Below are 26,410 nucleotides of genomic sequence, written 5' to 3'. Positions count from 1 at the left end.
CGAGATATTCCCTGTTGAAAATGCAAAAAATGACTATATCATCCAAGTCCATAAAATTGTCGGTGCTCAAAAGTTATTTTTTGATGGTTTAGAAAAGTATTGTATTTTGCGAAGAATTTTGTATGGAGACAGCAAGCATGTTGAAAAATCGATTGCATCTAAATTGAATCGTTCAATTTCAAACAAATTATATTTAAAATAAAAGTTAAAGTCCTATAATGCATGCTTGGTGGATAAGATTACAAAAATGTTTGGTAAATCATACTTTAAAATTTATGTAAACATCAATAAAAACAGTGTTTCATACAACTTTGACGACCTGTAGCTAAAAATTGTGACGTGCTGGAACATTTCTGAAAACGGCATTAGATTCAGCAACCCCAAATCTACTAGAGACACACAATTTGGTTCTTGAGACACGCAAAAATATGATTTTTGTTACGCTGTGTATTTTTTTTTACATTTGCAAAAATATTTTTGTTTCAAAATTATTTGAATAATGTGGCAAATTCCGTTTCAAAGGTTTAACAAATAAAGAAAACCAGTTTCAGCTTTAAAAATTTGTTATAAACTGCCGTTTTTGTTTAAAAATTATGTTTATGTTTTTGTGCAGTTTTTGTTGTAACTTGGTCAAAACAAATTTTTAGTAAAATGTGTTATCAAAAGTTCAAAAACAATTTAGCGTCAAAGCAATGCGAAAAGATTTGAAATCGGTTGAGAATTTATGAAGTTATGGTCAAACAAAGTCTTTTTTAAGTAAAGTGAGGAAAATTTGGAGTAAACTACTGTTAATTGAAACTAGTTTTGATTTTAGACAAATTTGGTGTTATACAAAGTTTTCATAAGTTTAATTTTAAAGATAAGAGTGCTAAAAGATTCAAAATTGGTTAGAAATTACCGAAGTTATGGTGACTTCACTGAAGGCCATTTTATACAACTTAAAAATACACCTTCAAGACATCTAAATCTTAATATTTTTGGCTCAAACTTTGAGGTTCCTCTTTAAATGTGATTTGACTCGTAAGAACACACGAATTTTTGGTTTTGAGAACATTTGAAAAATAAACCGCACAGCAGCTTATTTAGTTATTATTTTATTATCAATATCTAAGTAATAACATATTTTGTTATTTACGGTTGCCTATATTTTCGTTATTATTTTGTTATTACAATGGCCAAATATGATATTATTTAGCTTTTATGCCATACAAACTTAGTTATTATTTTTATTTTTTGAGATTTGAATATTTTTTAAGTAAATTTTATCTTCACCTTTATATTTTTCCGGAAAACTAGGAACCCTTTTACATAAAGATTTGAAAAACCAGCCAAATGCTCCAAAAAGTATATTTATTGAATAATTGAAATTATGAATATTCTTGATTGTTTTAATCAATATGTTTGAAATTGTTGAAAAGAAAAGACATCGACACGTTAATGCTTTCAGTGGACGATTTGCCCTTTGAATGAAGCACCACACTAGACAATGGACTAGCATGCAACGTTCAGTGGCACAGTCGAAAAACTTTCCTGACGAAAAATTCTCCGGACTGAAGCGGGAATCGAACCCACACCCCTTGAGTCGATGCGGCTAAATGATTGGTGGTTAGTGTTACCACGGCTACGAAGCCTAGGGTAACGATGTACCGAAGCCATATCTCGAATTCAAAAAGGGACAAATCTGGAGAACCAGACATTCCCTTACGCTAAGAACTTGATCAAATTTAATTTTTACAGCACATTACATTTTGGCACTTGAACATGCGATGTGATTATCCTTCAAATATTAAGAAATTCTGAGACATCTATATTTCTCCAAATGATGAATCTATTTTTAATTGTAATTTTTGAGGGTTTGACTTTCTTTTCATAGCTGCCTTTCTCTTAGGAGTATGACAAATCTTTTTTATGACCAATAACCGTACTCCAAAGAATGTATATATCCCGAATTCTGGATAAGTGATTCAGATTGGACCAACATGTCCAGTCACTTACTCGTTGTTTTATTTTGTTCGGGAGCATAATTGTCAAGAAACCCCAGCTTTAAAGGTAGAAACAAAGTAACACAAAATATAATCGCCAGCCCAAGGACCACTTTCGTTCTCATCTTCAACGAGCTGGTTGAAACGATTCGGAAACCGTTTCACCCCGTCACCAGTTAAATTCCTTCAGTCGTGATTTACAATTGTTTACTTCTATTATTCGTGCCTCTTTTGTGTTGTCTCTGGTAGAGTAAGAGTACGTATCTCTTATTCCCATCAACGTCTACTTCATTCAACATCTAACGCGTTTCCAGTAGCGGCGCCAGTCTAGGAAAAAGTTCGTTCCCATTCATATATTCTACACAACTAGGTATAACGTCGTGAACGGAGAAAGGAGTGGAGACACTTAAGATCGATTTACGCTTCAAGAGAAGCTCCATTGAGAGTCTAGCGTCTGTGTATGTCCGACTATCTGCTTCCTATCCTTAAGATGGGATGCGATTTGTAACGGGTGACTTCTTGGCCTTCATTCCTCGAACTATTTATTTCCGGTCTGTCGTCTATGGGACTGCTTCCGTAGTTGTCGTCATGATGATAAATCGATGGTGATTTTGATGGTTTCAGAAGTCAGACCCTAAATTTAATTTAACAGTATTATGGCAAATCCATTTTGTGTTTCGATAAAATCACGTAGACAAGAAAATCAAGCATCAATGAAATCTTTTGAGGCTAGAAATACTTGAGGGTAAAAATAGCAAATTTTTTGAAACATTTCAGGGCCTTAACATACACCATCATCCCAACCTAAATGAAGACAGCCGTATTTTCACAGCTACAAAAACGGAATTCCAACGCGTATAATTAAACGACGCCAAACTGTCAATAAAATCACCCATCTCGACAGCTATAAATTAAATGGACATCTGATATGGCATCGATTTGGACCCTTTTTGCCCCGTCCCCGTGTCGTTGGATTCACATATGCCTTTTCAACGGCCCACAATGGTCGAAAAACAAGTAAAGTTTGGCCAAAACAAGTTTTATCACTTTAATTGAATACATATTTACTCCTAACATGCTATTTAGTGTTTTTTAATATTTAAGGATTTTTTTTATGTGTATTTGATCGAGTTTGATCAATATATGTAAAGAGTGGATACATTTGTTTTAAATGATTACACTGAATTCATTATATCGTCAGAATATATGTAAACAACATAAAAATCTCATAACCATTTTTGATACTTTTTGCCGCCTATTTGTATGCATCCCGACCATTGTGCAACATTTAAAAGTACGTACAAGCATCGTATATGTTTACTCGCCTCGTCGGCTCAAGTTTCCCGCTGATGATGGTCGCTAAAACAAAACCGCACCGAAAATGGTCAATCTGTGTTCGCTGTGCAAGTAAGATATGATCTTCGAGTTCGCCAAGTTATTGCTTCGAACGCGAACAGTTTATCCCGCAAACAACGGTCGGGCGCCAAACCAATATCGCGAACGCATTACGATGGGAATACTCACTTAGGACCGCCATGCATTAAAAACGGCACATATAATACATAAATATTATGGTAATTTATTCTGATGGTCGTTTTTTCGAAGTTGATTTCAATATATGCCGATAAATCACATGCTGGGGTCTCGCAGGCGTTGGGTTTTCAAATGGGTTCCGAAGCACGATACAGTTGACGTTAAGAAATGCAAAAACCCTTAGTTTCGACGCGTATATTGCCAATACAAACGTGACAAATTGAGTTCAAATGTTTCGTTTGCGTATGCATGTCGTATTCATGTAGAATGAATGTCGTGCCTTCGCACTTATCATTTAGTGCAATGAGATCAGCGCTGTTAGGAATACGTAATTAAGGCTCAATAATGGTTGGCCAAGTTTACGAGATGCAAATTGTTCCAACATGGTTTGAATGATATTGACGGCTGTTTGGGCACGTATGAAGTCAATCATCGATGTTAACTTCTTTCTCTGATTAGGCAAATAACTGTGTCAGTAGTGAAATCCAAATGGGATGAATGAGTAATACCTGAGGGCTCTCTTTGCATGAAATGCCTTTTTTGTATTCGTATATCGTGTAGCGATGATACTTCATTTGTATAGGAAAGCGAAAGAAATTTCAGAAAGATATAAAAAATGCAAAAGAGCATGAACAAGAACGATATGCAGAGATTTTATGCAACTATCAACGTCGCGCCTATTAGTGGGCTGAAGAACTGGCTGCCCTCTACAGATTTTGGCGTAGCTAGGATTTTTTTTTCTGAAGGGGCCTAGAGAGGGCTTTGCAAATTCTTGTTTGACAGATGTAATGTAAGTCGCAATTATTACGATTTACACAAATTTCGCATTTCGCATAGATTGTATTGATCTTATTTATTTGTGATTCAGTCTCATATCGCTGCACATCAGTGATATTAGTAATTTATAATTTTCACTACGGAAAATATTCATTCTTTGTCTAATCCAGTGAAAAAATCCTTCAAAATTTCTTTCGAAGATCTCAGGTACAATACCTATCCCGTGTGATTCTTCCACGAGCTTTTCAGGTATTCAACCATGTGTTTTTGAGAGATTCTCCTGAGAATTTCCACGGGGATTTTTTCTTACATTATTTTCAGTGCTTTCTCCAAGAACTTCTTTGCCAGTTTTCACTAAGTTCCTCCTGGCATTCTCACGAAAAACATTCCCGGAATTAATTATTCGACAGGCTCTTTCCAGAAAATTTCTCGGATAATCTCTATCAAATTGCTTAAATCTCTTAAAAAATTTCGTCAGAGAATACAATATAAATTCTTTAAAACATATCTGCAGGAAGATCCTCTACATACTTATTGCAATGTCCAATTGTAGGTTTGAAATATCATCCAAATATTCATTAATAACTTAGTTTAGAATGTTATAGAATTACTGAGGATTTCTCCAAGAAACAAGATTGTCTTCAAGACCACCAATCAAGAATTCTTTCCACACATTCTTCAGAGATTTCACCAACAGATTTTTCCACAATACCTTTGAGGTTATTCTAAAAATGTCTCTTTTCAAGCTCCTTCAAAACACCTTTCAGAAAATTCTACAGGCATTGCTTAAAATTATCCAGAATCTCCAGCAAATAACATTAAATTATTCTTCCTGTTACACTCTAATGATTCCTTCTAATAATACACAACATTTTCGTAAAGAATTGAACAGGATCAGTGAATCAAATTGTCATCAATATAGACGAAAAATAAACAAAAAAGCAAGCTCGCTGACAACCGTTTGTTGCAACTGTTGCGGATAAGGACACAATCCAAAGCAAAATTGTCATGACAATCACAGGGCGCAACATTGTTGCAACCTTTTTAACTCGCGATTAATCAGTTATTTTAAACACAAAACCAAATTTCTTTTATGGATGCTGTTCGATAGTGTGTCAATGTTTACCAACATGAAGAAAGTTCTCGAAAATTGCAATGCGAAGCCCACAAAATCGCTGCGCACGTAGTGATCGATCTTTGTCATATTCTGTTCAAGTGATGATGAACTGATGTTGCGGAATAAAATTGTTGCAACAGGAATAGGAGATGACAATGTCTTTGTTGCCGCGTGTTGGGTGACAATTGATTCACTGAACACGATACAATTAAAAATATGTAACTGATAATGTCTCAGACAAATTCTCTGAAGATCTAGCTGTCCTTTTTTTCATGGAGGAGGGTTTCGTCACATTTCTTCAAAAATAAAACTTGTTCACCGTATTTCTTCAAAACTCTCTAGAGAATGGTTTTCAAATTGCCTTGAAAAATGTAAGCATCTGTAAGAAAATTTAAAAAAATAGCATTTCTATAAAGTTTCTAGCAAAATACGTTCTTTCAAAAACTCTTCCGCGAAAACTAAGAATCATATCATTTTACTCTTGGAATGTCCTCCTAGGATTCTTCCAAAAAATCACTAGAGATTCATCCAAGAACTTTTCAGAGATTTTTTTAACACCACAACCGATTCGTCTGGGGATTTGAAGCAACATTTTTATTAGATTTAACACTAGGAGCCCTGCGATCAAAAATGTAACGCGGAGTCACGGGATCAAAAACATCGATATGGATTATTGGCTATATCTCATCGACGGCTAAACCGATTTTCGAAATTCTTTCACGTATCTCATATCCATATTCTCACGTTTTGTACGAATGGAATAAATGATCCTAGGGGTGTTCAAATTCTAGAATGATTAAACCAATACAATTAAACCAATAGTAATTTTTTGATTACTCGAAACTTATTTTACTAAAATATTAGGAAAAAACTTATTTGTTTTAATTGTGTGCCTTTAAAACGAGTTTCAAAACGATGACGCGTAGTTTTTCGACAAAAAAAAAGTTGTGCAAGGACAGTATACCTATATTTCATCAGAAATAGAAACTCTGGATCATATTTAAAACTTTTTTCAGCATTGAATTTGTACTAGAAATCCAGTGAACTTGTTTAAGATAAAATAGATATTTTTGATTGCACTCTAAATTTCATCAATTAAAAACAAATAAGAAAACTGTTGTTTCAACATGTTCTCTGCAACTATAAAGCAAATTTGTGTTGGAAAATGTCAAAAAAGTCTCATTGAACAACATGACACTTTCAACAACATAGATTTTTTTCACTAGAACGTTCCTTTCAAGAGATAAAACTGATCTAGATGAGTTATAAATTATCTAAATCAAATCCAAAGGGATCAAAATGTAGTGCACCTTATTCCAAAATACTTTGTCGAAGATTCCAGACCTCTAGCATGCATATCGAGAGCACTGAATGTTTTGGCATGCGAAATCAGCGATGCCTCGTTAGGGATGCTCTAAATATTTGTTTGCGCTTCGGTGTGCGAAAATAAATTGTATTGGTTTACAAAATTTGAAATATGAACACTAGGGTGCGGCTTATTTTTCAAAAGTTCTCAAAACCAAAAATTCGTATGCTCTACTGAATTCTAATCACATTAAAAGAGAAACCTCAAAACATGAGCCAAAAATATTAACATTTAGAGGTGGCGCAAGCGTCTTGAAGGTAAATTTTCAGGTTATGAAAAATGACTTTCAGTGAAGTAAACATAACTTTGTTATTTTTCAACCGATTTTGAAACTTTTAGCATCAATACCTTCAAAATTAAATTTATGAAAACTCTAAAAAACATCAAATTTGTCTAAAATCAAAAATAGTTTTAGTTACAAGTAATTTATTTAAAATTTTTCCTCATTTTTCAAAAAATTTCAACTTTGTTTGACCATAACTTCATGATTACTCAACCGATTCCAAATCTTTTTACATGATTTTGAAGCTAATTCAATTGGTTTCAAACCTTTCATACATCACATTTCACTAAAAAAATGTTTTGACCAAGTTTTTTAGCAAAAACTGAACAAAAACATGATTTTTCAACGAAAAAGGCCAGGTTTTTTAATTTTTTGCCAGTTAAATATTATCTCTAAAGCTGAAACTGGTTTTTCTCATTTTTTTAACAGTTGTCAGTGACTTTGCAACAATTTTTATATAATTCTGCAACAAAAATATTTTTGCGTATTTAAAATATATATACACTATTCAACTCGTAATTAAGGCAAGATGCTTTATAAATTTAAGTTTAATAAAAAAAATCCAATTTCCGGCGAAAAAAACTTAAATAATCAATAAAAATTTGATTTTTCATTGCAAAAATCATGTTTTTGGGTAATTTTTGTTGAATAACTAAGTCAAAACAATTTTTTAGAAAAATGTGTTGTATCAACAATTTAAAAACAAATAAATTTGCTTCAAAAACATGATAAAAGATTCGGAATCGATTGAGTTATAATGAAGTTATGGTCAAACAAAAATTATTTTTTTAGTAAAATGAGGAAAAATTTGGATTAAAGTGTTTTTAACTAAGACTAGTTTTGATTTTAGACAAATTCGATGTTCTACAAAGTTTTTACAAATTTAATTTTGAACGTATTTATGCTAAAAGTTTCAAAATCGGTTGAAAAGTTACAAAGTTATGTTTATTTCACTGAAGGTCATTTTTCATAACTTGAAAATTCACCTTCAAGACGCTTGCGTCACCTCTAAATGTTAATATTTTTGGCTCATATATTTAGGTTTCTCTTTAAATGTGATTAGAATTCAGTAGAGCATACGAATTTTTGGTTTTGAGAATTTTTGAAAAATAAGCCGCACCCTAATGAACACCCCTAGGAACAATTTTTCCCTATATTACTAATCTATAGAATATGGACATTAGAAAGAATTTTGAAAATCGGTTGAACCTTTGTTGGAATATGGTTGATTGAACTTTAAGGTACAATTGTTATTTGATCCCGGGGCTCAGAAGGTTTTTAATCACTCTTGAACTTCTCAAAAAATGTCTCCAGAAATTCCATCTGGTATTCTTTTAGGTTCTAGAATTTAAACCATACTTTTTTTTCCAATTTTTAATCTCCGGATTCTTTACGAAAAAAAATCTACTGGGTGATTACTATTTCCTATCAGTAAAATAAGTAATCATAGAAAAAAAGATGGTTGCATAAATTTTTGGACATCTATAACATTTGTCTTCACCATAAATAGACATTTTTTTACCTTAATTTCCAGCTACATACATTGTTTCACAAGCATTACAATTAATATGCATATTACTCAGAAGCATATATTTTAACAAAAAAAAAAAAAATAAAATTTTTCATAATCAGTCTTATCCTATTTCCTAGTACTTAAGACTAAAATATTGTGGTAACATGCTGTTTCAATTCGGCAAGTTTTTCAGCGCAGTTTAGTCAAAAAAACATATCCGGGAAAACGTGCGTGCTTTCTGTAATGCCTTTAAAACAACACACATGACTAAAAATTGAGGTAAATGATAAAAAGATTTAATCTTTACTTTGTCAAAACAAACGTTGTAGATGTACAAAACAGGAAGTACACTGGAGATTTCTAGAGCAACAGATACAAAAAAGTTTTGGAAAAAATTCCATCGAAATTTGTTGGATATTTTCAGCTTAAATTGAATTCGGAGAAATAGGGTAGGTGTACCAGTTATGGACATAAAAGTTCCTTAGTTCGCCATACGTGATAAGTTAATGATCTTAAAATTCATAATCATTCTGTGTGTTTAACTAGTTTGATATCAAATATTTCTAGATGTTAAAACTTTCAAAAATATTTAAAATGCGAAAGGTCTCAAGAAAATACATATGGCTAAATAGGCAGCCACTATATCCATAACTGGTACACTTTCCCTATACTAGACTTCTTTCGAAAACTTCAAGAATTCACCATAGAATTTCTGAATCTTGTTGACTTGAGAAAAGGTTAAATAGGATTTGTAGGATTTATATTATTTTTAACTGAAGACATTTGTATCTAACATCAGAAAATGTTTTGTATGGTTCATGATATTATGCCGAATAGATTGATGAAGAAACCATTTAATGTTTCCTACTTGCAGAAATTTGTAACAAACTATTTTGGAGGAACTAATTTAAATAATTTTGATAGAACTGTAGAAATTTAACGCGAAAATATTGTTGATATGTTTAAGAACATTGTCAACGATGTTTAATAGTAAAATTAGTGATGAAAGATTCTACTGATTTAAAATCTTGGAGGAAATTTCTGCATTACCTTGAATTTCTGATTGACTTTTAGAATTCAGGATCCATACGTTTAAAAATTATGTATTTTTTCAAAACCCCTAGAATTTACTTAAAATTTTTCGATTCTTTAAAGAGATTAACTTTTTTTAGTTTTATCATACTAAAACTCTTCAACCACTATCGAAAGTTGGATCAAAAAAAAAAAAAAAATCTACAAATCCGTTCAAAATTCAAGGCCAAATATATATTTTTTAAGTTTAAACTTAAATAATAGGGTGCCAATGGAATGTATGGGAAAAATTTTGCCATCGAATTTCAAAAAAGGTAGGGCTCAAAAGTTTTGTCTCCTCGAAAAAAGTCCCCATGCAAAATTTGAGCTCAATCGGACTTCATTAAGTGGACCCCCAAAGCGGTCAAAGTTTGGCTTTTTTGACCCATGAAAAATCTCCAAAGGGGGGGAGTACATGAAATGGGTACATGGGTACATGAAATTTCCGAAATCGAAAATTTTTTTTTGATGCCAGATGTCTTAGAAATGCATGAAACGTCGAGATCTGGTGTTATTTGGAAAAATTTTTTTTTTGAAAAAATCGACCTTTTGGGACTTAGTAAATTTTTGAGTTGGGGGAGAGAATTTAATTTGAAATGAACGATTTGAATTCAATTGCTGAGAAATTCAAGGCAATAGTATTGAAACATATCCTATATGATTGTTGGCCACTGAAAGCATATGATATGTGATATTTCATTAGGGTGGTTCATTTACTTTCCATTAGGGTGGTCCTTTTTGTTAAAAAAAAAAAAAAGAATTTTAATTGAATATTGAAGACAATAGTATTGGAACATCTCTCACATTATCGTCAGCCATTTTCTACATTTAATATGTGGTATTTTATTAGGGTGGTTCACTTATTTTCCATTACGGTGGGCCTTTCTGTCGAAAAATCATAATTTGAATGGGATATTAAAAACAATAGTATTTAATCACCTCTTTCATCATCGTAGGCCATTTCCTTCATTAGATTCGTGATATTTCATTGGGAAGGCTCACTTATATTCAATTACGGTGATTCTTTAAAAAAAATTGAGTATTTGAATGGAACTGTAAATACAAGAGTAATTAAACATCTCCTATGTCATCGTAGGCCACTGTTAATGTATAATATGTGATATTTCATTGGGGCTACTGTCCTCAGTTTTGCATAAGGGTGATCATTTAATTTGTAAAATATTCTCAATAGATCTAACAAATCAACTTTGTTTGTATAGTTTTGAATCATGATTCTTCATTGGCATGCAACTCTTCGTTAAGCTATTTTCATTAAGGGTTTCTTTTGAATAGTTAAAATAAAACGTTCCAATCATCAGTGAATTCAGTGAAGCACAACTCTAACTGCCATAATCAAAATACAGATAAAAAAGGAATGAAATAATTTTTGACGTATACAAATTATGACAATAGCTTGATGGGCGACGATGAAGGGCAACAAAAGTGTTTAGTTTATATTTTCAAAAGAGACTCTCAGCCTTGGGCTCCTTCATTCCCGAAACAAAAGTACGTTGCCTTCTGCTTGCTATAGTACACGCGATTCGGTTGTGACAACGTAGGTAATTCAAGTTTTGACAATCAGTTCTCGTTTATTCTTCAAAGATGTAACAAAGTTCCTTCAAGAAATTTCGTCGGAATTTCATATGGATTTTTTCGTTGGAGTTTTCAACGGAATTTTCTTTGGAGTTTCCTTTTGAATTTTAATCGGAATTTCCTTCGAAATTCCTTTTAAAAAATTTTATTTGACTTTTCTACGAAATTTCCTTTTTTTTCTACGGAATTTTTATCAAAATCGGAAATTTATCCTGAATTTGCTTCGGAATATCCTGTGGAATATTCTTCGGTATCTTTAGAAGTGCCCTTTTGAATTTTCTGTGGTATTTCCTTCGAAATTTCCTATGAAGTGTCCTCCGGAATTTCATTCTGAACTTTTCATTGGAATTTTCTTCGAAATTTACTTCGGAGTTTCTTTTTGAGTTTCCTTCGAAATTTGCTTTGGAGTTCCCTTCCGAATTTCTTCTAGAGTTTGTTTCGGAATTTCCTGTGTTATTATCTTTGGAGCTTCCTTCAGAATTGTATTCGAAATATTATTTGGAATTTCTTTCGAAGCATTGGAATTTACTTTGGAAATTCCTTCGAAATTTTCTTTGGAGCTTTCTTCGGAATTTCATTTGGGATTTCTTTTGAACCTTTGAAATTTACTGCGGAATATTCTTAGAAATTTCCTTTACAATTTTCTTTGGAACTTCCACAGAGTTTTCTTTAGAATTTCCTTACAAATTTGCGTTGGATATTCCATAGAAAATTCCTTAGAAATTTTCTACGAAATATCCTTTTAACTTCCTTTTTTCATTGCAATTTGCTTCGGGATTTGCTTTGGAATTTTCTTTGGAATTTCCTTAGAAATTCCCTTTTGAATATGCTTTGGATATTTTTCAGAATTGTCGTCGGAATGTCCTTTGGAATGTGCTTCAGAATTTCTTTTGCAATTTTATTCATTTTTTTTTAATTTTTTTTTTTCGGGATTTCCCTTGTATTTTCGAAAGATTCCATCGAAGTTTCCTTTGGAATTTCTTTTGGAGCTGTGATCTTTTCTTCGAAATTTCCTTAGAAATTCCTTTTTGAATTTCATTCGGAATTTGCTTTGAATTTTTTTATGGAATTTCCTATGGAGTTTTCGGAAATTCCTTTGGAATTTTCCACGGATTTTTCTTCGGAATTCCCTTGGGTTTTTTTCGGAATTTCCTTTGGAATTTTCTACGCAATTTTCGTCAGAATTTCTTCTGAAATTTGCTTCGGAAATTCCGTTGGATTTTTCTTAGTTTCCTTCGGAATTAACTTTGGAATTTCCGTCGAAATTCCCTTAGGAGTATCCTTTAAAATTCCTTTGCAGTTTTCTTTGGGGCTACTTATCAAATTTTCTTCAGAATTTTCTTAGGAATTCCTTTATTACTTCCTTCAAAATTCTCTTTGAATTTTTTTCGGAATTTCGTTTGAAGTTTACTTCCAAATTTGTTATAGAGTTTCCTCGGAATTTCCTTTGAAATAACCTTTGGAATTTCCTATGGAGATTTCGAAATTTTATTTAGAAGTATTGATTGGAATTTTTTCCTTTGGACTGTTTTCCGTTGAATTTTCGCGGAATTTACTTTGGAATTTCCTTCGTATTGTTTTTTCGGAATTTTCTTAGGAGTATCCTTTAAAATTTCTTTGTATTCTTCGGAACTTCATATCTCATTTACTTCAGAATTTCCTTTGGAATTTCTTCATGAATTTCTTTCAGTAAGTTGCTCCAGGAAATTATTTTGGATTTCTTTGGAATTACTTTCGGAATTTCCTTCTTCAGTTCTTCAAAATTTTCTTCGGCGTTTCCTTTGGATTTCTTCTGGAATTGCCTTCGGAATTTCCTTTGGAATTCGCTTCGGAAGTTCCTTTGAAATTTCTTATGGAATTTCCTTTGCAATTTCTTTTAGAGCTGGCTTCGGAATTTCATTTGGAATTTTCTGCGCAATTTTCGTCCGAGTTTTCTTTGGAATTTGCTTCGGAACATCCTTCAAAAATCCATTCGGATTTATTTTTCTGGAATTTCCTTTTGAATTTGCTTTGGAATTTCTTTCGGGATTTGCTTTGGAATTTCATTTGGAGCTACCTTCGGGATTTGATTTGGAATTTTCTACGTTATTTTCGTCGAAATTTACTTTGCAATTTGCTTCGGAATTTCTTCTAGAGTTTTCTTCGGAATTCCTTTTGGAGTTTCATGCTAAATTCGATTCGGAATTTGATTTGGAATTTCTTTTGAAGCTTTGAAATTATTTCGGAATTTTCTTCGGAAGTACCTCTATAATTTTCGTTTCCTCTGGAATTTTCTTCGGTATTTCCTTCGGAATTTTCTCTGGAATTTCCTTCGGAATTTTCTCTGCAATTTCCTTCGGAATATCCTCTGGAATTACCTTCGGAATTTCCTTTGGAATTTCCTTCGCAATTTCCTCTGGAATTTCATTCGGAAATTACTTTGGAATTTCCTTCCGTATTTCCCCTAGAATATTCTTCGAAATTATCTCTGGAATTTCCTTCGGGATTTTCTCTGGAATTTCCTTCAGAATTTTCTCTAGAATTTCTTTCAGAATTTCCTCTGGAATTTCCTTCGGAATTTCCTCTAGAATTTCCTGCGAAATTTCCTCTGGAATTTCCTGAGAAATTTCGTCTGGAATTTCCTTCGGAACTTTCTCTGGAATTTCTTTCGGAATTTCCACTGGAGTTTCCTTCGGAATTTCCGCTGGAATTTCCTTCGTAATTCCCTCTGGAATTTCCGTTGGAATTTCCTTTGGAATTTCCTTCAGTATTTCCTCTAGAATTTCCTTCAGAATTTTCTGTAGAATTTCCGTTGGAATTCGCAAAACTAAATTGGAAAGGTCACGAGGCTCAATGCTTGATCTCTGAGATGAGTGCATCTGAAATCACGAAGTAGCAAGCGGATTTTGTATGAGACGAGGACTCCAAACTGGTTCAGCTTAGTGAAGTGTTGCATTCCGAATGAAAATCACGCAAAACTTTTCAAAAGACCTTTCTAACAATGAGAGGCTTTCTAGAAAACTCTTTTGTTGTTAACTAAGTTACCTCTACATTTTTCGTCGAACATTACGCAAATATTATGTAGTAGTCCACACCATAATCTTTCGGTCTGTAGATATTAAGGTTGAAATTTTTACAATGATACCATAATTAAGGAAAGTGGACGAGACTTTTTCGAGAAATCATGGTTTCAAACTATACGAAAAATGATGCACCCTAATGGAAAATAAGAGAAACTCCCTAATGAAATATGTTAACAGTATCCTACGATGATGTCGCATATCAAATGGAACTAGAGACGCATGAATTCAGAGGAATTTAAAGCCTCTCTAAACAAAAATATCACGAATCTAATGAAGGAAATGCCCTACGATGATGAAAGAGGTGATAAAATACTATTGTTTTTAATATCCCATTCAAATTATGATTTTTCGACTGAAAAGCCCACAGGGGCGGCTGATCATCGTCCGAGTGCCAGAGAAGGACTCTAAGCTAAACTGCGCACTATGGCCCTCCGAACATTTAGGGGGAATGGTCCTCCGGAAATCTAGGGGGTTGGTGTTAGGCCCTGCGAGCCAGCCGTAAAAACACATCAGCACAGGAACGTCAACGAGAGAATACGGACCGGAACAATCGGCAAAGACCACAGCGACGAAAATGGACTAGCGATTGGAAACTCGGTACGTGGAACTGCAAATCTCTCAACTTCATTGGAAGTACTCGCATACTCTCCGATGTACTGAAGACCCGCGGTTTCGACATCGTAGCGCTGCAGGAGGTGTGCTGGACAGGAGCATTGGTGCGAACGTTTCATACCATCTACCAGAGCTGCGGCAACACACGCGAGCTGGGAACAGCTTTTATAGTGATGGGTGATATGCAAAGGCGCGTGATCGGGTGGTGGCCGATCAATGAACGAATGTGCAAGTTAAGAATCAAAGGCCGATTCTTAACTTCAGCATAATTAACGTGCATAGCCCACACTCCGGAAGCACTGATGATGACAAGGACGCATTTTACGCGCAGCTCGAACGCGAGTACGACCGCTGCCCAAGCCACGACGTCAAGATCATCATAGGAGATTTGAACGCTCAGGTTGGCCAGGAGGAGGAGTTCAGACCGACGATTGGAAAGTTCAGCGCCCACCGGCTGACGAACGAGAACGGCCTACGACTGATAGATTTTGCCGCCTCCAAGAACATGGCCATTCGTAGCACCTATTTCCAGCACAGCCTCCCGTATCGGTACACCTGGAGATCACCTCAGCAGACAGAATCGCAAATCGACCACGTTTTGATCGATGAACGGCACTTCTCCGACATAACCGACGTCAGAACCTATCGTGGCGCCAACATTGACTCCGACCACTACCTGGTGATGGTGAAACTGCGCCCAAAACTATCCGTCATCAACAATGTACGGTACCGACGCCCGCCCCGGTACAATCTCGAGCGGCTGAAACAACCGGATGTCGCCAATGCGTACGCGCAGCATCTTGAGGCAGCGTTGCCGGATGAGGGCGAGCTCGATAGGGCCCCTCTTGAGGACTGCTGGAGAACAGTCAAAGCAGCCATTAACGACGCTGCCGAAAACGTTGTCGGATATGTGGAACGGAGCTCAAGAAACGATTGGTTCGACGAGGAGTGCCAGGAGGTTTTAGAGGAGAAGAATGCAGCGCGGGCTGCAATGCTGCAGCATGGTACGCGGCAAAACGTGGAACGATACAGACTGAAGCGGAAACAGCAAACCCGCCTATTCCGGGACAAAAAGCGCCGCCTGGAAGAGGTGGAATGCCAAGAGATGGAGTTGCTGTACCGTTCTCGAGAAACGCGGAAGTTCTATCAGAAGCTCAACACATCCCGCAAAGGCTTCGTGCCGCGAGCTGAGATGTGCCGGGATAAGGATGGGAGCATCTTGACGGACGGACGCGAGGTGATCGAAAGGTGGAAGCAGCACTACGATGAACACCTGAATGGCGCAGAGAACACAGGCACAGAAGGTCAGGACAGCGAAGGCGATGGCTACGTCAGCACAGCGGACAGCGGAAATCAACCAGCCCCCACGATGGGGGAAGTTAAGGATGCCATTCAACAGCTCAAGAACAACAAAGCCGCTGGCAAGGATGGTATCGGAGCCGAACTCATCAAGATGGGCCCGGACAGGTTGGCCGCTTGTCTGCATCGGCTGATAGTCAGAATCTGGGAAACGGAACAGCTACCGGAGGAGTGGAAGCAAGGCGTTATATGCCCTATCTACAAAAAGGGCGACAAACTGGAGTGTGAAAATTATCGTGCAATCACCATCCTAAACGCCGCCTATAAAGTGCTATCCCAGATTCTCTTCCGTCGTCTATCACCTATAGCAAACGAGCTCGTGGGAAGTTATCAAGCAGGTTTCATCGACGGCCGCTCGACAACGGACCAGATCTTTTCCGTGCGGCAAATCCTCCAGAAATGCCGTGAGTACCAGGTCCCTACGCACCATTTGTTCATCGATTTCAAGGCGGCATACGATAGTATCGACCGCATAGAGCTATGGAAAATCATGGACGAGAACAGCTTTCCCGGGAAGCTCACAAGATTGATCAGAGCAACGATGGACGGTGTGCAAAACTGCGTGAAGATCTCGGGCGAACACTCCAGTTCGTTCGAGTCTCGGCGGGGACTACGACAGGGCGACGGACTTTCGTGCCTGTTGTTCAATATTGCGCTTGAAGGTGTCGGACTTAACAGTCGAGGCACGATTTTCACGAGATCCGGACAATTTGTTTGCTTCGCGGACGACATGGATATTATTAAGAGAAAATTTGAAACGGTGGCAGATTTGTTCACCCGCCTGAAACGCGAAGCAACAAGAGTCGGGCTAATGGTGAATGCGTCGAAAACAAAGTACATGCTGGTTGGCGGAACTGAGCGCGACAGGGCCCGCCTAGGAAGCAGTGTTACGATAGACGGGGATACCTTCGAGGTGGTGGACGAGTTCGTCTACCTCGGACCTTCTTGACGGCTGACAACAATGTTAGTCGGGAAATACGAAGGCGCATCATCAGCGGAAGTCGTGCCTACTATGGGCTCCAGAAGAAACTGCGGTCAAGAAAGATTCACCCCCGCACCAAATGCACGATGTACAAAACGCTCATAAGACCGGTAGTCCTCTATGGGCATGAGGCGTGGACTATGCTCGAGGAGGACTTGCAAGCTCTTGGGGTTTTCGAACGCCGAGTGCTAAGGACGATCTTCGGCGGCGTGCAGGAGAACGGCGTGTGGCGGCGAAGGATGAACCTCGAGCTCGCTCAACTCTACGGCGAACCCAGTATCGTGAAGGTAGCTAAAGCTGGAAGGATACGCTGGGCAGGGCATGTTGCAAGAATGCCGGACAACAACCCTGTAAAGATGGTGTTCGCCACGAATCCGGTCGGAACAAGAAGGCGTGGGGCGCAGCGAGCTAGGTGGATTGACCAGGTACACCAGGACCTGGAGAGCGTGGGTCACAGTCGAGGATGGAGAGAAGCGGCCATGAACCGAGGGAATTGGCGAAATATTGTTGGCGAGGCTTTATCAAGATAATTGATGTAAAGCCAAATAAGTAAGTAAGTAGCGTGCCTACGAACAACAGTGAGAGATTTGATTTTTAGCGTCGCACTATTGTCTATTTTGTACCACACTACTCATATGGGGTTGTGACGGACTTTGGTTTCAGGTTGGCCGATTGCGCTGCAGCATCGTTACCCGTTCTGTGGCGTAGTTGGTCAACGCGCCCAGTCTAGCGTATTGGAAGTCGTGAGATCGAAGCCCACCAGATCGATTCTATTATTTTTCACAATTTTACATCTCAATTTGTCCAAATTGACTTTTGTGTATACGACTTTCATGGTATTTAAAAAAAAGTTATTGCAATTTGCAAAACAAAGCCATGCTGAAGATGTCTGGGTTCGATTCTCTGACGGTCCAGGTCAAAACTATTATATACCCCCCAAAATCGATGAGAAGATGATGCTTTGAAACCTGGTATTCAAGGAATTTGAAAAAAAAAACTACCAAGATATGGTTCGTTTTCGATAGGCCGTTAACGAAGTCGGGATGATGTAGGATAATACTTTGCAAGTATTAAAAGTGATGATTGCTCGAAGGTTTTCACACTCCAACTTGTCTCTTTATTGTAGACTGGACATAACTATTAACCCTTCCTTCTTCTCCTACGGTAGCTGTTCTATTTCTCAGATTGTGCCTATCAGCCGATGCAGAAAAAATTCTCAGCTCACTCGGGATCACCTCGATGGGTTTATGTAGCTGCGAAGCAGTCCTCCTTTGAGCTGTTGAATGGCATGTTGAATGCTGAATAGCTTCTCTCAAAGTGATCCACGTTTCCTACGCTCTCAGCATCGTTCAGACGTTCATCGAAGTGCTGCTTCCACTTTTCGATAACCTCACGATCGTCCGTCATAAAAAATCCATTCTTATATCTGCACATCTCGGCTCGTGGCACCAAGTCTTTGTTAAACATCTGATGATTCCGAGTTTTTAAGATAATCTTCGAAAACTTCAAGCATAAGACCTCGTAGCAAACTAATTTGGATTCATTCTTCATCTATTGTCTGAGTCTATCTAATACATGTTCACAATCTTTAAAAATTTACGATCACCGGTTTAAATAGCAACTAATCAGCGATAATTAAACTCCTCCTATTGTTAACAAAATAGACGAGTCTACAAGCTCTTTTGCGGTGAGTACACTTCAACAAACCCCGCCTAATTGATTCGCTCTCAATTCCGTCAATTTGATGACCCAACGAAACACATGTCACATTGTGGTTTGTTGGGATGACCATAGCTTTCGCTGCTTAGGCACAGACAGGAACCCCCTAATTCCGTTCGTCCACAACAATCAGATGTCATCAACCCACGCACAATTCTATACTGAACCAGACGGTTCAACTTAAGACGTAGTGCACGTGGCTACCCGACCAGAAGAAAATAACAAGCCTACAACAATCGTATACCAGGATGAGCTAAAATGCGTCGACTTGTTTTTGACTTGGTATTACATGGATAACTATGAAGACCTTATGAAGACCATATTATGCTATCATAACAGAATTATCTATTCAGCTGTTCTTTTTGTTATTTTCGCGATTAAATAGGATCAAAAAGAAGATCGCTTGAATATACAAAGCTTAGTTTGTCGTTAAATACCACTTCAAACATGCACACTCACAAAAAATATCATGCGATTTACGTCTTTTGGGATGCACATAAAAGAAGCGAGCCGAGTGACGTAGATTTGTGTCGCATTTTAATTACTTTAGTGTCTGATTGGGGAAAAGTCGATCACAGTTCCATCGTTTCGTGTCCTTTAACATATAAAATTTCAATTTTTGATCAATACATTTTCAAGGACACGTTTTGTGTCTTTCCATCACTTACATCAAGTGTCATTCAGTCATAACGAGAGTTAAGTCATATTCACTAATTATTCAAGTCTCTATTCACTTGTTATTCAATACCGACTCAATAACTTATTGAGCTCTTGAAAAAGTTTTACTACTTTTTGTCATCCGTTAAGTATTAAAATGCTCTTGTCTGTTATTTTGCAGGTGTTATCCGTACTCATATATGGTATTTTGTCTCATATTCCCACGTTATATGATATGCTGTCACTTAATTTTATCACCATGATATGGTATTCGTTTGTCATGTTTTCCTGCTCGAGTGATCTCTCCAAACTAGGTACGTGCCCTCCGAAGCAAACCGTTTATACGCCTCTTCTTAATTTTCGTTAATTCAGTTTTACAATCTAGAAATGAAACCATTCTTTTGGTGAATTGCTCGTTTTGTGTCCCATCTGTTCGAGTTTTTTTTTTTGTTTCGCTGGGTCTTGCTCCCATATTGTTATGTTATGTAGCCAGTGGGCACACGACTCGATGTTTCGTATGAACGGAGTGGGCACTTCACAAATGAGATGCGTGTCCGTCCGACAGTACAAGTGCACAATATATGTGCGGTACTAAACGTAACGGCTGGGACGATCTAGATAAGGATACCTTTCTAGAGGTGCCTTTTTCCTGTTTTAAACGGGTGGCTGCTTTTTTTTTGTAAAAAGACTTGTCCAACTGAATGAATGGTGCAGTAGCTTTGGGGTGTTTGCGAAGGGGGAAACGATTAACATATTAACAGCAGTTGAACAATTGAGTGTAAAGAAGTACGTGACGAGATGTTTCACAGTGGATACGTGTTATTATTTGAGGATATTATGTGTGGATGGGGCTACGAAGCAAAGCCATGCTGAAGGTGTCTGGGTTCGATTCCAGTTCGGTCCAGGATCTTTTCTTAATGGAAATTTCCTTGACTTCCTTGAGCGTAGACTATCATCGTACCTTTCACACGATATATGAAAGCAAAAATGGCAAAGAAAGCTCTCAATTAATAACTGAGAATATAATTAATAGCTGAGGAGCAGTTCTGTCCCAGTGAGGACGTAATGCCAAGAAGAAGAAGATGATGACACATTTTTGAAAATCAACAACTGAATAGCTGAACAGTTAAACCGAGACTCGAGAGTAATGATGAGTTTGACCAACATAAAAGGGGTCGATAGAACGAAAATATGGAAAATATGGAATCCAAGATCAGTGACAAAAAATGTGTCATATCCAGTTCCGAAAACCTTTCGCTCCAGATCGCACGGTCACCATGAACTGTCCACTGGTTATGCAAGCAAGCCAATGCCGTTGTTACCGATTGTCAGGGTAGAAAAACTTCAAAAGCTCTACTAGAAACGTTATTCTAGATTCATGATACTTGATAGCCAACTGTGCTGTATTGTGAATTACAAGACCACAGAGGAATCATTTGAAGCGTATCACCACACGAAATCGGTGCATAGTTGCATCACTCTCATAGAGTACCAGCTGCATGGAAATGGCATACACGTGCAAATGCACCGGGAAGCGGTGATTTATGACGATCAGTGATGGTTGGTGAGTTTCCATCACCATCATCAGTGCGCTAAGCTAAATTGAAATTCGAAAACAAAACGACACTCACAGTGGTCCTGATTTAAGGAAAAATATGGAAAAAATTATGCATTCTCAGTACTTGAAATGTTTCGATCATCACAAGCGTTGTGGAATATGTTAAGGGCTGTGTTTTTGGGTTTCACAGAACAACGTTTTAATTGTGTTCCAAACATTTTAAAACTTTTTCGCAAAACGAATTTTAGGCAAACTTGGCCAAGAGGATTTAGAATAAAAAGGACAATTTAAGATCAAACCACGAAGAAAAACAAATTTCTTTTGAAATTTTCGTATGTCGCTATTGTAGATGAATGTTTGACTTTATTTTACAATTAAAAATATGTTTGGGTAATTAAGTTTTTTGCCAGCATTTTAGGATACTGGAACTCTGTGCACCCGGGAGATTCCATACCGAACAAAGGGAAAATTCACACTTGTTAAATTCTTCGTTTGAGCACGTTTTGACAATCCTGAAACGGGAAACTCTTCGGTTCAATCCGGTACCGGACTGTGGGATGCAACGTTCTCACGCGCGCGAAGTTTTATATGGGGAAAAAGTGCATTTCTACAGGAAAGGCAGTAGCTACGAGAGCGCACAAAATTTACGACAATCTAATCGTCATAAATCACACCCGGCAAGCAACATCCAGGAGCACTGCTCAGGTCTTGAAGTGTGACAAAAAGAAGAAAAGGGAATAACTACGTATTTTGCCAACATATGCGAACCCCGATCGACGATGCAAAGCGGTTTTTCAAGTGATAAATTGTTCGTATTTTGAATGCATGCAATTGAGATGAGTACCTTTTATTGTGGTGGCGTTGCACTGGAACTGAATCTGAAATGAGATAGAAGTACAGTTTGATTAGTAGGATTTCTCAATTATTCATCAATGATGAAGTATTATTTATATAGTAAATTTTACGTTATTTCATGTGGTATTTGAATTTAAATTATAAAACAATATATTGGAAGCAATAATGCCATACACCACTGGTGACACAAATCTGAAAGTCAACGGCAGGATTTTGTTTGACGAGTACTCTTCATAATATTTCTCAATCCAATACCCTGATAGCCATACTTGTTTTTTTTTTCCTAGAAACCGTTCTACGATTGATTTGGTCTTAACCGACTTAAGTCCACTTTGTAGTCAACTGGTTATTTACGCTGGCTTTAACTACGATCACGTCATTGTTACTTCCAAATTTTCCTTGGAAAAACGATTTTCATTCTTATAAGAATCGCGTTCGATTATCATAGAACTAATTGGAATACATGAAAAACATAAACATAGGGTTTCGGTCTACTTCGTCGTAATTTGTCGTATTAAACTTAAAATGTTGCACTACGGCGGATATTCAAACTAAGCTGCAACATAGATTCAGTTTCCAAGTGTAATTTATTGAAAGTTATTACGTTTCGTACAAGTGGATACACTAAAAATGCAATAAAACCACTCTCGACAAACAACTTGCACTTTTTCACCGAAATCGCAAGGACGAAGACGTAACTGCCGAGCGAAATCTGATTAGCGATCGACTGAGTCACGCCACATTACGATTCAAATTTCTTCCCGTCCCCTGTGTGACTTGGGTCACCGGGCAACTATTTACATTATGGAAAACCTTCGTACTTCCATACGCCTAAAACTTTTATAATTTACGAAATTTGATGAAATTTTCTCAACAAACGCATATAATTGAGAACGTAAATAAAGTATTTCATCCGTCCGGACCGAGAAAGAAAAACTTGTGCACATCAATGTTACGCAATGTTGGGCGTATATAATGGTTCTTTTGATTGCATGGTGTTTTCTCTGCACTATGAGCAACTGTCATGATCGTTCGGTCAAAAAAAAATGTGCTTATATGTTTGGGCAGTAAGCTGATGGCGCCTATGAATTTCAAAGGGAATCCATATATTTCAGCATGCTGAAGAAATTGAGGGATATGCCCGTAAATCTAGATGTTCTAGTAAAACATTTTATTATAACGTTGAAATTTGTATTGTGACCGCTTACTACACACAGTGAGCTGTTAATTGTGAGACGAAAATTGATTGCGACCGAAACGAGAATAGATACGAGGAATAGAGGCAATGGTAAGTAATATCATTGCATTTCCAGTAAACCTTCAAGATTTATCAAAATTTCATTGCACAATGCGAAAGCCGTCTCGGGAAAGAATTGTTTGACATCGGTTTGAATCAGCATCATTCATTTCAATACTGGGAAAGTTGCAGCTTCTTACTGATCAATGCTTAATACGATGTATATTAGCATATCAACCTACAAGCTTTCTTTACATACCAAATTTACACTACCCGCCATAAGTATGGAATCGCATCATCTAGTATTGCAACACCTAAATTGAATATTGCAGCACCCCCCAAAAAGTTTAGCATCACCCGTAAGCTATTACACTAATAACGCAATATCTTGGAAACCTTACTTTCTAGAAAGCTGCGGTCTTCAGCAAAGTTGTTCAGAAGTCTTACAGCGTTCATCAGCTGAAATTTTTAATGCGCCATTTTGCCGCTACGTGGCGCTAGTGTGCATGTAATTTGGTCATATTCTAGCAGGCTCTAGCTCATGAACCAGACCACTTAGAATGTTCTTGTCTTCAGCAAAGTTGTTCAGAAGCTTAAAAGCAATGTGAAATAGCACTGATTGGTTAGAAGTTTTGCCGCTACGTGGCGCTAGTGTGCATGTCATTTGATCATATTCTAGCAGGCTCTAGCTCATGAACCTGACAACTTAGAATGTTCGTGTTTTCAGCAAAGTTGGTCAGAAGCTTAAAAGCAATGTAAGGCAGCACTGATTGGTTGGCAATTTGGACGACGGTGGCTATGCTTTTAGCGAAATGATGGATCCGAAATTTGAACTGAATGCTGGAAATAACTTTTAATTAAAACTGTGTACGATTCCTTAAGGCATTAAATATAGCTGATTTCAACAAAATATGTCAAATTTTGATTTTTTTTTTTAACACATAGTAAACAATTATACAGTACGGACCCGACTTTGTCAGCCCCCGATTTTGTCTGCTCCCGATTTGGTCAGCTTTTTGACCCGATTTTGTCAGCCTACTTTAAATTTATCAAAAAATTGTTTTCGCCATGTTTTACCACATTTTCATTAAAATTGATGATGATGTTTAATGTCATGCACGCATGGGCGTAGCCAGAGGGGGCAATGGGAATGCCTCCTCCCCTTTGGACGATGCTAAAAACAATATAATGGGAATTAATCATGTGTTTGTATTCTTAAAAGATTGTCTCCAGCACTCATATTTATATAATTGTTACATGATGATAGATTGGAAAACTTATGGAGTATACCAAACAATCAGCCTTTTGAAAAACTTCTTGCCATAAATTATTCGAAGGGTTTATCAAATCTGTTGGGAAACTCAAAAAGGTTCTACCAAATTTATTGTCTGCAGAATATTATCATAAGAGTAATCGGATAAAACTCCTCGTATTTCCCACAGGAATTCCACTCGAGATATCATTCATGATCCTCCAGATATTTCTCCAACGTGTTTCTCCAATTATTTCTGAAATTATTCTATAAATCGTTCCTGGCTGTACCTCGAATTTCTCCAGAGATTCCTCAACAAAATTTAAAGGTGTTTTCTGGAGGTGATTCTAAACATTCTTCCATAAAAACTCAATTTAATATGCCAAACATTAAACGAGTTATGTACAGCGATCTCAAGTATCATAGAAATGTGTTTCGTTACTAAGCAACTTGCCAATTCGCTAGTTAAATCATGCTTAAAATTAAAAAAACGGGATTCATACAGCCGAGTTTATAACAAAAAAAAAAAACATGTGTGTAGGTTCATTCATGAATTCCTCAGAAAATTTCTCTCAATACTATTTCAAAAATTAATCTATGGATTCCTGTTGAAACTTTTTTTTTTAATTCCCAAGCAATTATTTCATAAATTGTTCCAGAAACATAGTGGGTACACCGAAACGGTTTTGCGTCTAAATTAAAATTTATTTTTGCTTGAACTGAAACTCGACCACAAACTTCACTCAAAATTCTAATAGAATATTTTTATTTTTCAAGTAATTACTTCAATAATTATCTTCTTTTAGTCCTTGTTGAATTCATTCCATTTTTATCTTCAGTATGTTTCGAGATAAACTTCAAAACTTGCTCACAAGATTTTAGGAACTTGACTAGGAATTTCACCAAAATCATTTTGAAGCATTAAATCATCCCTTAGGTATAGGAATAATTTATGAGATTTATTCACAACTTCATGTTATGTAATTTATGAATACAGTACTGACCCGATTTTGTCAGCCCCCGATTTTGTCTGCCCCCGATTTTGTCTACCCCCGATTTTGTCAGCTTTTTGATCCGATTTTGTCAGCCTATTTAAAATTTGTCAAAAAATTGTTATCGTCATGTTTTACCACGTTTACACTCAAATTGATGCTGATGTTTGATGTCATGCACGCATGGGCGTAGCCAGAGGGGGCAATGACAATGCCTTTAATTAAGTGTTAAAAATCGATATTACCAATATAAGGGAGGGGGGAGCCCCTGATTAAAAAAAACTGGCTACGCCCATGTCCATCGCCCTCTTAAAAGTCTATGTAACCATGTAACACATAAAAAATTGAAAAACAGGAAAAAAATAAAATGACCCGATTTTGTCAGGTTCCCCATTTTGTCAGCCCAAAATTCATCGAGGGGCTGACAAAATCGGGTCCTTACTGTACTTCTGTGCTAAAGACCCAGCAAAAAAAATTCCATGAAAACTAAAAAAATGTCTTGGTTTTCATACAGTAAGAAATATTTTTACATACATTCCATTTCCAAACATTGAGTTTTAAAACAATTTTTAGGAAAAATTATGTGAAAACTCCGTATGAAACATTCTTTGAATTATACTAAAATGAATTCCAAGAAGAGCTTCGAGGCAATTATTTATGCTATTTCCAAGGAGTTTCTAAATCAAGAGGAATTTTATTATGAACCTTTTTGGGAATTTCTGTGTTCTGTGAGAAATTCTTAGATAATTCATCGATCATGTATAACTAGGAACTTAGGTTGAGTCCATTTGTCTTACTGGACAAAGCAAAATTGCCGATCAAAGGGACCACAACGAACCGAATCTTTGGAATTTTTCCAATAGGTATATCTGCAAGACTTTAAATAGACC

At 36.6% G+C, this 26,410-nt stretch overlaps 1 protein-coding gene across 4 annotated transcripts in view; it reads right to left on the bottom strand.

Annotated features, from left to right (window-relative positions):
* Window positions 1–26,410, bottom strand: part of LOC5567249 (protein unzipped) — a 340,182-nt gene that overhangs the window by 53,556 nt on the left and 260,216 nt on the right. For all 4 annotated transcript variants that reach the window (XM_021850549.1, XM_021850551.1, XM_001651552.2 and 1 more), the window contains exon 5: window positions 22,029–22,062. The gene's annotated coding sequence lies outside the window, so the exon portion shown is untranslated. The remainder of the gene's footprint in view (window positions 1–22,028; window positions 22,063–26,410) is intronic.

This window comes from Aedes aegypti, chromosome 3 (genome assembly GCF_002204515.2).
Source record: "Aedes aegypti strain LVP_AGWG chromosome 3, AaegL5.0 Primary Assembly, whole genome shotgun sequence".
Classification (NCBI taxonomy): Eukaryota; Metazoa; Arthropoda; class Insecta; order Diptera; family Culicidae; genus Aedes; species Aedes aegypti.
Note: the sequence above shows the minus strand (reverse complement) of the source record. Positions and strands in the feature narration are given on the sequence as shown.